A 14,437-nucleotide genomic window follows, 5' to 3' on the forward strand; every position below is an offset into this window, starting at 1 on the left:
CCATTAGAGGAGTGACACTTGTGACTCTAAGCATTCCAAAGTCAATACAAGGAGATTTGGGATTGTTATTGCTACATAACAATCAAGGTATGATCTTAAACCTAATTACATATTAATATGATTACTTGTATGCTAGAATTAGGGTTTATAGTCTTTGATTCAAAGCATGTACAATGGAGAAACCTAGATCCAAGCATTAGGGTTTGTATGAGCACATAGGATGTCTTATGACCAAAACCCATCAGTGGTATCAGAGACTAGCTTGGTTTCAATTGTATTGATGCATTGTATAACTGAAAAATTCGATTTTTTGGATTGTGGAGGCTGGACTCGCCGAGTCCATGCAGACTCGACGAGTCAACTCGTCAGATAATGCTTATCTCGGGATTTCTTGCTGTTTTTGCATATGGATAGTTACCTTATCATGTTAGATCAATATAAATCCGATTTTATGATATATATGACTATATTCTTGATCTAATTAAAGATAATTATCAATTAACAAGATAATTGTTTCCTTATAAGATAATTGATTAATTATTTTGAGTAAATTGATAAATTGTTTTGCAAGAAATCATTAAACAAATCAAATATGGATAATTATGTAACTAAATGTTAGTTTAGATTATTTATTATTTGATCCTTGTAGTTGTGAAAAGTTTCATATTTTCCCCTTTAGGTTTTATAGTTTAAATTTGAACCCAAAAGTTTTGAAGTTTTGAAATTTAAATAGTTAAAACCCTAATGTTTTGAAATGTTTCAAAACTTGCAATCAAGTTTTGGGATCTAAAAGTTGATTAAAAGTTTAATTAAGAATGTTAAATTCTAAAACTCTAGTAATGTTTTGAAAAGTTCAAATCACACCCTTATGGTTTTATTAATTAATTAAGGAGTATAATTAAAAGAGATTTAATAAATCCATAAAGGTTTAGGTTAACCTTTTAATTGAATTAAAAGTGTAATTGTTAAAGTTAACCATATAGTATTTTAAAAGTCTAAAATACACCCTATACTATATATAACATTAAAAGTCTAACATTATATATATGTATGAGTAAAAGTCAGTCTTACCGTTAGTAGGCCTCATTCACGAAGCTGGTCTATAAGGGGTGTTTAAGGAAATTGCCTATAAAATGGCGATTGAATGGGTATCCACTCTTACCCACCGCACTCTTGACTAGTGGAGGGTCGTTAGCCGAACGGGTAGGATAGGACGAAACCTTCCATTATAAGTATAATGAAATACCAAGTAACTAAATGTTTTTTCAAATTCCCAATCTTAGTTACTTAGGCAAAAGTGAATCGATGCAATTCCATGAAATTACACTTTGTGCCCTTGCGAAGACGTTAGTGGAGCGTGTGTGGTTTACCGGCACACTAAATGGTTCTAAGCAAAGGTAGCAAAGGGTGACTCAATGTTTGTCATAGTTCGGTGGAGCGTGTGTGGTTTACCGGCACATCGAATAGGTGATTGTAACATGTGAGGGCACCATGTAGTTTGCATGGTTATTCACACCCGCTTTGTGATCCTCGGCATCCTAGTCACAAACAAGAGGGGCATATCGAGATTTAAACATGCCATTGAAATGTTCAATGAATCTCAAAGGATCTAGGAGTTTTCATAGATTTAAAACTTAAACTTCTTTTTCGTTTTTCATGGTGGAAACTAGTGAATCGTCATTCACTTACCTTCAAATGTTCTGCGATTTGGGTTACGACATCCCTCTCCCGAGTTGTAGGATATTGTGTTGGGTCCTAGCCTTGGAATTTCATTTGGGTGATTTACCAAGGACTCAATCAAATAACTAACTTGAATTCGTTTTTCTCCCGATGTCAAAGTTCGACAACTATGGTCTTCTCAAATCCCGTGGAACAAGTATTCCACATGAAGATGATATTCCACGATTCGATCGAGGAACAAGAAATCATGCTTCACTTCCTCCTCCTCCTCCTCCAATTATTCTCCCTAACCCACAAGATTGTAAAATTGAAAGGTTCAATATCACTCAAGCCCTTTTGGCAAGTAAACGTAAAAAGGGAAAGTCCGTGTGTGCACACGTCTTAGGGATGAAGTCACACATTGATAGATTAAGAATGATGGGATCCGTTGTCGGTGAAGCGATGGCTGTTGATTGGGTTCTTCAGTCAGTTCCCAACTCATATAGTAAGTTCGTAAGAGAATACTATATGATGAGCTATGGCGTGACCCTTATAGATCTCACCTATATGCTTGTTGCTGCTGAATCAGCAATGGTTTGGCGCAATAGAAAAGCAAAGTTGATTGGTGAATCTGCCTTCGAGACCTCTATGGATATAGACAATGGCAATGAAAGACATGCAATGATCGAAAAGTTTGATCATAAGAGAAAGACGATGTCTGAAGTAGTTCCATGTGTTGTTCCAAAAGAGTCAATTTGCTTTTATTGCCAAGAGAAGGGGCACTGGAGACGAAGTTGCCCTATTTACCTAAGAGATCTAAGAGATGGGAGAGTCAAAAGTATGACTACGCTTTAGGTAAGAATCCACTATCTAACTTCGTTAAGTTCCTATTCATTGATTCTTAATACATGATGTGATAAGATTGCATTTGAATGTTTTGAAGGATCGGTGAAAAGAAAGGAAGCTTGATAAGAGAGCAAGATGAATCTAATCACGAGAGATGGATCTTGATCGCATGGACTTGAAGATTGGATTTTGAGCTTAGATACTTATGATAGAGTTGTTAGAAATTTTCCTTTTACATAGTTTTCAATAGATTTTGCATTGTAAGGACAAATTTTTTTCCGCTGCTTTTATAAATAAAATAAATTTTGTTTGACTTATTTATTTGTTTACTTCCTTGCAATGAAATCATTATGAAAATTGATGTTTGCATATTTCTACAACAAATGGATATGATTCTTAGTTATGTTATTTATGGAAATGTCGAGAATTTACCAAATAGGGAGAGTTTCTCATCGCCCAAATTTCAACTGGACTGAAATTTGGAATCACGCAACTTGGTTGCATGATGAATGAGAAATTTCATATTTGGAAATTAGACAAATTCGTTGACAAAAGTGTCAAGTGAAGGACTAGGAGATCGAGTACACAAAGTTGTGTGTTGATCAAGTTCACCATAAGAGTAACAAAGATATTCATCATGATTTACTAAAGGCTTAGTAAATATGATTACACTTACAAGATTAAGTGTAATTTTGAATTGACTAAAGGGTTTAGATCAATAGCAAAACGAATAAGAAGAATCAAGTAGGCAGAAAGATAAGAGTTTCTCCATTCTAAGAAGAAGGGAGAGTAGCTTTTATGCTTTATGATAGGTCTTAATGATTAGGAACCATATCTCAATTGATCCTCTAAGTGAGTCTTAGTACAATTGTATGTTTAAGAAGAAGAATCAATGATTGAAGAAATGGTTAAATCAAGAAGTCTATCATACTTCGTTTCAATAACAAGTCTTAAAGTTAAGATTGTGACATGTGAGTGAAAAGTATTAAAGGTTTATAACGTTCATCAAATGTGGAAAGTTGTGATGTCTTGGATAAGACAAAAAGACCAACTAGGACCAATTTGTGAAGTGTTTTGATAAAAACTACACTAACTCTCGAATATTTGTTTGTCAAGAAATGTTTATTGACAAAAGAATCTTATATGTCAAGGAGTCAGTGGGAGTCTTAATGGTCTTGAAAGGTTTCAAGAACAAATCAAATAAACCTTATTGATCATCACTAGCACACGAGTTGAGGTTTACAACCTATCGTGAAGACATTATTTTGTTTCTGTGCCAATCCAATCGAGTTAATTATGCATGTGAGTCCTATGAGTTCTCATTTGAATGCATAAAAGGCAAGGACCTTGATCAATGGAAAGTACATTGATAGGAAAAGGGTGAGATGCTTAACTACTTGGAAGACGTGGTGGGTAGCTGTGCTACCATAAGGCAAGAAATCAAGATTAAAAAAGGCTCGGTCCATATGAGTTTGAATTTGTCGTAAACTTTGGTTTTAACAAATTCACATGGATAGGAACAAATACACCATTTAAATCGAAGTGTCATAAGATTTCCTCCTTCATGAAAATGATTGTGAGGAAATGCTTTCACTAAGAAAGATTTTAAGAAGATAGTGATTGTAAAATTGCATTCTCGAATTCGATCATGGTTACGGTATCCCTTTCCATAATTTGATTTGTGAGGTTTGGCAATTAGTCTTAATTGTTGAGACACACATATGAACTATCTAAAGGAAAAGGTGTATAAGTTCAAGAAGCCTTGATAAAAGATTATCAAAGCACTAAGTATTAGAAACATGAACTTAAGAAATTCAATAAGTATTGTTTTTCTGAAAGTTAAGATGTTTATGAATACATGTCGAAGCTAGTGGGAGCATAAGTGTTATGTTTTATAATAATCATCGTGATAGTGGGAGCATAAATGTTATGATTGTATGATTATTAAGGCAAGTATTGCAGAGTTGGCAATATTAATTATAGAAAACAAGAGTCATACTTTGCAAAGTTGTAAGAGTTGAAAGGTTGTTTTGCTATAATTAAGGGAGAGAATATTATGCTTCATTTCAAATCTAAAGGATTAGGTTGTGGAATGTTAATAAATTTAGTCAAAGGTACATAGTGTGTTCTTAAAATTTCGATTATGATTACGCCATTCCTCTTCACAATTCGAATTTTGAGAACATAGAAAATAAAACATTGTGCGTCGGTCCCATACGCTTCGAGTATAGGATAGATTGAAAATGCTTTAATGTTTTAACATTCTAAAATTTTCCAAATGTCTAGCGCATTTAGAGGGAAAAGGGACTAGAATCGGTTTTGACTAAAATAATTAAACAACTATCAAAGGACAATCCAAAGTTCGACGAGGATCGGTCGCTTGTGAGTAGTTGGAAGTATAGTATTGGAAATTATGGAAATGTTTCCATATCGGATGGACAATATCGACATCATTACGAATAGAAAAGATTCTATTAAGAAATTAGTTGTCATATGGAAAATATGGAAGCGTGTCCATATTGGGAAGTAAATATTGAAAATCTATGACTAGATTAGAAACCTTTATGCAAAAGGATGTTCAAAGGAATGTACTTTGAGTGAGAGACATCATATCTAAGGAATTGTCTTGTAACAATCTCCGATAGAGGACGTTGTAATATCATCGGTAATAGTCTTTGAGACTTTGGTGCAGTGACATTACAAAAGGATTGTTGCATAAAGTGTTAGAATCTAGTATATTCTATAAGTAACAAAGAATTTGATATTCTTACACTTAAGAAAATGGATTTGGAGTTGTAAAATGAGAATGATTGGAAATGTGTTCAATTTGTCTATTTCACAAAAGTAAGAACCATAGGTAAACATTGTGTGCATGCTAGGAGCATGGGACAAGTGTTAGAATTCAAGTAAGAAGTTGATTACCCGAAACGACAAATAATGAGTAATCGATATGGTGATAAATAAAATGTGTTTTGTTTATACTCAAAGGTTTGAGTCCATATGGGATTAGTATTATTCTTGTGTTTCACCTTGCATGTTTTGACTTCCAGAATAATTGAGTTTATTAAGAATAATCGAATTATTCAAACGGGCCACAGTCGTTCATATGTTGGAAGTAGATATGAATGAAGACTGTCATGAATTGGTGTGTGGATTGTCTAGAAAAGTATTAGACATAAGCAAATGTTTGTTGCAACGTTCATGAGTGCTTATGAATATGATTTGAGCATTGGATTAAACCCACGCTCACTTGGATCACTCCATGAATTGTATTACGAGTGATTAGTGAGACGATAACATCTTATATTCTTGAAACCGAGATGTGTGAGTTGTATCTTACTAATCCGTTGCACATTGATAATATGTAAACGCACTAGTAACTTGGTGTTATAAAACATATTGTTGTGTGTGATTTGGTTAGTGAGTGCAAGCAAACATTGTATCAAAGTTTATCCGTTCCTTTTATCCAAGGTAGGATAGAAGCGATATCTTTGGGCCCTCGATGGTTTAGTGATGACATACGTAAATGCTCGGCCAGGCTAGGGCTAATTTGATTTGTTCAGTTAGTCTGTCGTCATAAATCGAAAATCGAGATATAGTACAAAGAGAATGATTTGAAATCATATCTCATACGATATCTAGAATGGAGGAATATATGATCCCTTATCTAAGGACACGCGTATCTGATATGATCAGAGTTGACAGCGGCTTTGGAAAGCTACGATTGCAGATCAGGATTTGAAGCCATACGCAGAATAGTTGTTAGACTTATCCAAGTGGGAGACTGTTGGATTAGTATCTAAGTCCATAACTATTTTGGTATGTACTTGACCCGATGGTGCATGGTCCTTTTGGGTTGCCTTCACCAAAGCAACTTGATAGGATGAATTATGGAGAGTAAGGATTAAATATGATTTATTAATATATTATGGGAATAATATATTAAAGGAGAAATCATATTGTTTAATTAATATTAGTCAATAATTAATTGGTAATTAGTTTTGTGACTAAAAGAGATTAATTAAACTTAAGGGACTGGAATTGTAATTATAGGATAATTGCAATTTGGGCCATGGATTGCCTTGTATCAAGGGTTGGACGAATTCTATGGGGAAGCCCATAAGGAAATCGTCCAAGGGCTTGATTAAAAGGAGTCTATGGGTTGCTTAGGGCTTAAGCATCCAAATTAGGGTTTCCTTGTTAGATAACCCTAATAGCCCAACTATATAAAGACCCCTTAAGGCTAAAAAACATGGCCAATGTTCTTGTAAGGGTTTACACATGTTTTGGCAGCCTCCAACCTCTCTCCTCTTCATCCTCTTGCTTATGGTGTTTGTGAACCATTAGAGGAGTGACACTTGTGACTCTAAGCATTCCAAAGTCAATACAAGGAGATTTGGGATTGTTATTGCTACATAACAATCAAGGTATGATCTTAAACCTAATTACATATTAATGTGATTACTTGTATGCTAGAATTAGGGTTTATAGTCTTTGATTCAAAGCATGTACAATAGAGAAACCTAGATCCAAGCATTAGGGTTTGTATGAGCACATAGGATGTCTTATGACCAAAACCCATCAGGATGCCCATGACCACCTCGGGTAAATTGACCATGGTATGAGGTAGGACAGTTTTCCCATGCTCAATGTAGATAATCTAAACTTCCTAACATTCCAGGAAAGCCATGTACGCTAGCATGATGAGATTGGAATTTCAATATGTCATTACGTGTAGGCTTACGTAAATATTTTGGACCATAAAACTGAATAATAGATTTGCAAAATATTGTAGACTATCTCATGCAGTCCTAGTTGACATCCTAAAACTCTCGTCTAACGCATCAAGAGGGATGTCATATGAGGCTTCAACTACCTCGATGCGTACGTATCACATGACCCCGCTGCATCAGCACTGCATCCATACTCGTGATCGAAGCATCACAATAGACCACGAAATCGTCGATCCCCTAAGGCAAGGTCAGAATCAGTGCCTCGCACAACTGCTGTCCGAGAGTATCAAAAGCTACCTGCTGCCCAGACCCCTAGTGAAATGTCACCAACTTCTTGGTCAGTCGGGTCAAGGGAACGTCAATCTTGGAGAAATCCTAGATGAATCTCCAATAATAACCTGCTAGACTATGAAAACTCTGAATCTCAGATGGAGAACTCAGAACCTCCCACTGCATCACGACCTCTATCAGTTGGGTTTTGAGCATTCTAACACTCCTAAGTTTACATGCAACCCTAAATACCTTGGATCTATTTTTTCTCTAATATACATGCAAATATGAACTTTCCAAGGTATTCATCCTAACTAGAATAATAACATTGATTCATATGAATATATCAAGTTAGAATTACATACCTCTTTGATGTATAATGTCTTCATGAAGCTTGAGTGCCTAGTGCCCCAAGTGTGACACTTCAAATGGTTCACACAACACCAAATGCACATGGAATGACTTGAGAGAAATGGAACACTCCTTGAAATCGTCTATCCATCATATTCACACACTAGTGTACGATTTCTTGAGCCATGGGATTCTTTTATATGGTGGCTATTAGGCTTACACCATGTAACTCATAACTTTACCCATTCCTTATGCTCCATGGATTTTAACCTCCATGGAGTATCCATGGGTCACCCCATGGACTTAGTCCAACATAAGGAATCTTGGATCACAAGCCCACATATAAAAGAATGAATGATTTACACAATCAACCCATGTATTGAATTAGTCTCCTTTTGATCACTTAATTAATTCCAAATTAATTCTTGATCAATACTAATTAAATAACCTTATTAATATATTAGAACTTATAATATATTAACCAATCTTAAGTGTTATTTCTCTCATTATAGTCTATCCAAATGCATGATGCCATGCAACCCAAATGGACCATGCCGGGTCCGGTCAAGTCTTACCAACTATAGTTATGGACTTAGACATTAATCCAACAGTCTCCCACTTGGATAAGTCTAAAACTATTATTGCGTATGACTTCAAGAACCGACTGACAATCGTAGCTCTCAAAAGCTTCTGTCGAACTCTGACCTTGTCGATGAACTCTGACCTTTGTCAATGACTTGTCCATTAGATAAGGGATCATATATTCCTCCATTCTAGATATCATATGGACTGAGACATGGATTATAAATCATTCTCTCTGTCCACTTGTTGTTTCCCAATTTCCGATTCATGATAACTGACTGATTGAACAAATCAAAACAGTCCTGGCTTGGCCAAGCACTCACATGTATCATCATTAAATCATCGAGGGGCCCACAGATATCGCTTTTATCCCGAAGGTAAAAGGAATGGATAAACTTCGATTCATATGGCTTGTTCTACTACTTGTTGAATCATACACAAAGGCACGTTTTATAACATCGAGTTACCGAATGCATTTTCGTGAAATCAATGTACAACCAACTCATAGTAATAACTCATATCTCTAGGTTTGAAGAATATAAGATATTATTGTCTCATGATCACTCGTGATAAAATCCATGAAGTGATTCCAATGAGCGCGGGTTGAATCCAATACTCAGAACTTATGAGCATTCATGAGTGTTGTAGCACAACTTTGTCCACCAACTTGGACCTTTACAAGCCAACCCATGACAGTCTTGATTCATACCTACTTCCAACATATGACCGACTGTGGATGGTTTGAATAATTTAGTCATTCTGGAAGGATACTTTGTTTATTCTAGAAGTCAAAACATGCAAAATGAAACACAAGAATAATTGAATCTAATATGGTATCAAAACCTATGAACATAAATAAAACACCTTTTATTTATCACCATATGATTACACATTATTCATTGCATACTGTTTCATCAATCAACTTTATTCTTGAATTAAAACAATAGTTGTCCCATGCTCTGAGCATATACACTATGTTTTTCTAAACACTAGTCATGCCATAAACAAAGTATGCACACTATGTTTGTCTATGATCTTTACATTGTGAAATAAACCAATCGAACCATGATTCTAATTTCTCACTCCCGAATTCTTCCGGAAAATGCAGGAATTCGAATTCATGCCATTTTACCGAAATCTGTTAGATTCTAAGCTTATATGCAATGATTCTCTTGTAATGATTATGCACAAAGTTACAAAGACTTGACAACAAACATTACAGAGCATTCCAAAGGAGATCAACTCCTTGGAAACATCCTTCTTGCATTAAGTTTCCTAATCTTACACAGATTTATTGAACAACTTCCACCAATGGGATCATTTCCACATTCCCCTTTTGACTATCACTTCTGAACAAGAGTTGCCTCTTTTCAGAATATGTCAATATGGTCCTTCCAACAATTAACACTATACATCCAACTGTCCTAAGTAACCAATCTTTGGTAAACCTTAGATTGTCCTCGATAATTGCTTAATCGTTTTAGTCATATCCAGTTCTAGACCTTTTCCCTTCTTAATGCCCCAGGCATTTGGAAAATTTTAGAAAGAGTGAATATAGCACATGTAATCGATCCTATATCCGAAGCATATGGGACACGATTCATGATGTCTACATAAAGGCTAAACCAGTCTTTTGCTATAATATTTCCATTTCTATTTGCCAAGTTCTCATAATCCAGATTATGAAAAGGGATGTCGTAATCATAATTGAATTTTAGAACGCAAATAATGAACCCATATATAGAATTTTTCTTATGTTGAGCCATTCCAACATAACATTCATATATATATATATATATATATATATATATATATATATATATATATATATATATATATATATATACTTGACTAAATTTGATTAAAATCACACGATCTAAGCTTATAGATTTGAGATGAAGTATAATTTCCTCTCCTTTAATTATAGAAAAACAACTTTTCCCAATTGAAACCTTTTGTTTTCTATAATTAACATTGCTAACTTGCAACCTTATCATAATTATCATGCTCCCACTAACATGATGATTATTAGCATAACACTTATGCTCCCATTAGCTTTGACATGTACTCAGAAATCAGCTGAACTTCTAGAAAAACAATACTTTATTGACTTTCTTACCAAAATTTAGATTTCTGATACTAGATTGCTTTGATAAAACTTTATCAATATCATACACCTTATCTTAGATAGCTCACAGGTGTGACTAAACAATTTTTAAGAACTATGAAAAGGGATGTCGTAATCATAGTCTCGATTGTTTAGACCTTTGCCACTTCTCACAAGTTCATGTTAGTGTGCCGGTTAACCACACACGCTCCACTAACGACTTTGAGAATGCACATATCACAATTGCTATTTAGCTAAAATCTACTTAGTGAAAGTGTTTCCTCACCATCATTTTCATGAATCGGAGAGAAAGCTTATGACACTTAGATTTAATGGTGTGTATGTTCTTATCCATGTGAATTGTCAAAACCATAGTCATAATACAAGGATAATGAAAAAATCCAAACTCATATGGACTGAACTCAATCTTAATTTCTTGTCATTTGGTAGCTCAAGGGCGTGCCATTGCTTCCAAGTTGTTGTGCAACCAATTGAGAACTCTAAGAACTCATATTCAAAGCCAACTTTAACTGGAATGGGCATAAAATATGTCAACATGATAGTTTATAAACCTCAAGTCGTGTGCTAGTGAAGAACTTCAGGTTTCATTCTTGATTAGTTCTTGAGACTTTCAAGACCTTTAAAACTCTCACTATCCTCTTGACATATAAGACTCCCTTGTCAAACATCCAAGAGATAGTGTGGATTCTAATTAAGACTAACACTTCACACAATTAGCCTTAGTTGGTATTTGTTTTGTCCAAAACATCACAACTTACCAATTTCAAATGTACAAGAGTAGAAAACTTTTACTCTTTTGACTAGTGTTTTAAACCTTTCTTTAAGATATTTCACTCAACTTACAGTCTTGGAGTATGACTCTAAGACTTGTTTTAGAATGAAGTATGACTCACCTTCTTAATTTGACCACTTCAACAATTCATAGCTCCTCTTCTTAGCTATCATAATGCACTTAGAGGATGAATTGCGATAAGCTCTCTTAATCATTAAGATGATCATATGACATGATACTAAAGTACTCTCCCATCTTTTCAAATTTGAGAAACTTTTATCCTTCTGCCTAATTTGATTCTTCTTATTCGCTCTGCCATACATTGGAACCTTTTCCAATGTCTCAGAATTACACTTAAGCTTGTAAGTATAACCATATTTACTTAGCTTTAGTAAATTGTGACGAATAATCTTAATGATCTTTTGTGGTGGACTTGACCAGTGCATAAGAATGTGTACTCGATATCTTAGTCCTTCACTTGACTCTCATATACATGTGAACAAGGAACTAGTCTTAATTTTTCCAAAGATGAAAAATTCTCATTCATCATTCTATACAACTTGCATGATTCCAAGTTTCGGTCCAATTGAAACTTGGGTGATGCAGATCTTTCCTTATTTGGTAAATTTAGACATTACCACAAATGAAAGAATCAATTTCATATTTCCACTCTTGCTATTAATGGAATCATATAAGCAACAATTTCTTTCCCTCAAATGCCATTGTAAGGATATTTTAAAATAAATAAAATCATCATTTTTCCTTTTATTTTAAAACTTTGCGGAAAACTATCCTTACAATGCAAAAGAGCATGAAAACTTTGTTGTTATCTATTCCTAAGCAATATATCATAACTCCTAAGAAGAAGCTCAAGAATTCAATCTTCAAACTATGCGATAGAAATCCATCTATGCGATCAGATTCAGCATGTTCTTTCTTTAAGTTTGTTCACTTTTCTTTGATTCTTATAAACATCAACATGTGACCCAGTCACATCATGTATCAAGAATCTCAGTATAGAAACTTAGCAGAGTTAGATAGTGGATTTTACCTGAAGTAGGATCAAACTTATTGACTTTAACATCCTTATGTAAAATTGGCAGCTTCGCAACTAATGCCCCTTCCTTTGGCAATATAAACATATGGACCCTTTGGTAATAATACCGGTACTATCACATACTTAGCTTTGCTCTTTACCATTTGGTCAACAGATTTGACTATAGTCGATCCATTTCCATTGGGAAGAGAATGCTTTTTCTAGATTTCCAGTGTCATCATTGTCAATGTCCATAAAGTTTTACGAAGTTGATCTTAGCAAATAGATAAGATCATTAAGGGTCTTGTCATAGTCTGTTTCATAGGAGTCCCAAAGGAACTTACTATGTGACTTAGAAAGTGATTGGACATCCAACTTTCTCAAGACTTTGACACACAACTCTCCCGGCTTGTCAGTATGTGACTTCATCTCCAAGATGTGAGCACACCTAGACCTTGCCTTGCCAATAGGGCTTGAGTGACCTTGAACTTGTGGGATAGGGAGAATAATTGGAGGAGGTGGAGGAAGTGAAGTTCCAAGAGATTTGGGAGGATCATAGATGTCTGAACTAGACATCTTAAGGGAGATATTCAAGATAGTTGATTTAAAGTCCTTAATATAACACCCAATATGAAATATTAAGGCTAGAACCCAACACAATACTTTTATAACTTGGAAGAGGGATGCCGTAATCCACGCTTTAAAATATTTGAAGGTAGGCGAATGACGATTCACCAATTTCCACCATGAAAACGAAATAATTTACTTAGGTTTTACTTGGATTTGAAACTCCTAGATCTTTTGAGATTGAAACATGCCATTGAACAGTTCAATGAATCTCAAAAGAATCATTGAAAGTTTGGTAAATTGGTTTATTTCAATCTCGAGTGTGCCCTTCAGGTTTTGTGACTGGGATGACGAGGATCACAAAACAAGGTGTAAAGTAACCATGCAAATATATTTGGTACCCTTAATATTTACCCCTTAATCGATGTGCCGGTTAATCACACACACTCCACCGGTACTATGATAAACATTACGTTACCATTTGCTTACCTTGTTAAGTCCAGTTTAGTGTGCTGGTTAACCACACACGCTCCACTAACGGCTTAAACAAAGTGCAAAGTGTAATTTCATGGATTAGAACATTATTCACATTTTTCCTAAGTAACTAAGATTGGGAATTTATAAATGTTTAGTTACTTAGTATTTATCATTAATACTTTTAATGAAGGCAGAATTCTAGTCCTTGTCCTACCCGTTCGGCTAACGACCCTCCATCGGTCAAGGAAGCGGTGGGTGAGAGTGGACACCCATTAAACTGCCATTTTATAGATAGTAACCTTATACTCCCCTTATAGACCGACTTCGTGAATGAGCCCTACTAACGGTAAGACTGACTTTACTCTTATACATATATATATATATATATATATATATATATATATATATATATATATACACATATATATATATTATTAACTTATAATATTATAAAGTATAAGGGTTGAATTTTAACTTTTAAAATTCTAAGGGCTTAACTTGGAATTAAAGTATTCATAAGTGAAAACTTTTCAAATTCCAAAACTTGAGGGAAAGTTTTGAAACTATTAAAAACTATTCAATTCCATAACTTATGTGTTTAAAGTAGTTTTAATCCAAAAACTCTTCAAGTTCCATAACTTGAGGAAAAGTTATGGAAGACTTTAAACTATTAAAAGAATGTGACTTTTCTTTATTCATAACCTATGGAAATATTTATAAGTTTTATGAATCTTAAATGTGACTTTTCATATAACTTGAGGACAAGTTACAAAAACACATTTTAGAATCAACTCTTAGATTAATTTGGATTGAAAACAACAATTTCACATAACTTTTCTATTAATCTAAACAACTCATAAGAACAAGATAATTCAAATCAAACTTTTTAATGTAATTAGCCTAATCCTTAAACTAGTACAAAACATGAATCTATTGATAATTATCTTTGAAATTGGATTAGCATGAACATTACCACACCAAAAATAGGTTTACGAGTCCAAAATAGCTTTTGGTAA

Source organism: Lactuca saligna, chromosome 5, assembly GCF_052625555.1.
Source record: "Lactuca saligna cultivar CGN05327 chromosome 5, ASM5262555v1, whole genome shotgun sequence".
Lineage (NCBI taxonomy): Eukaryota > Viridiplantae > Streptophyta > Magnoliopsida > Asterales > Asteraceae > Lactuca > Lactuca saligna.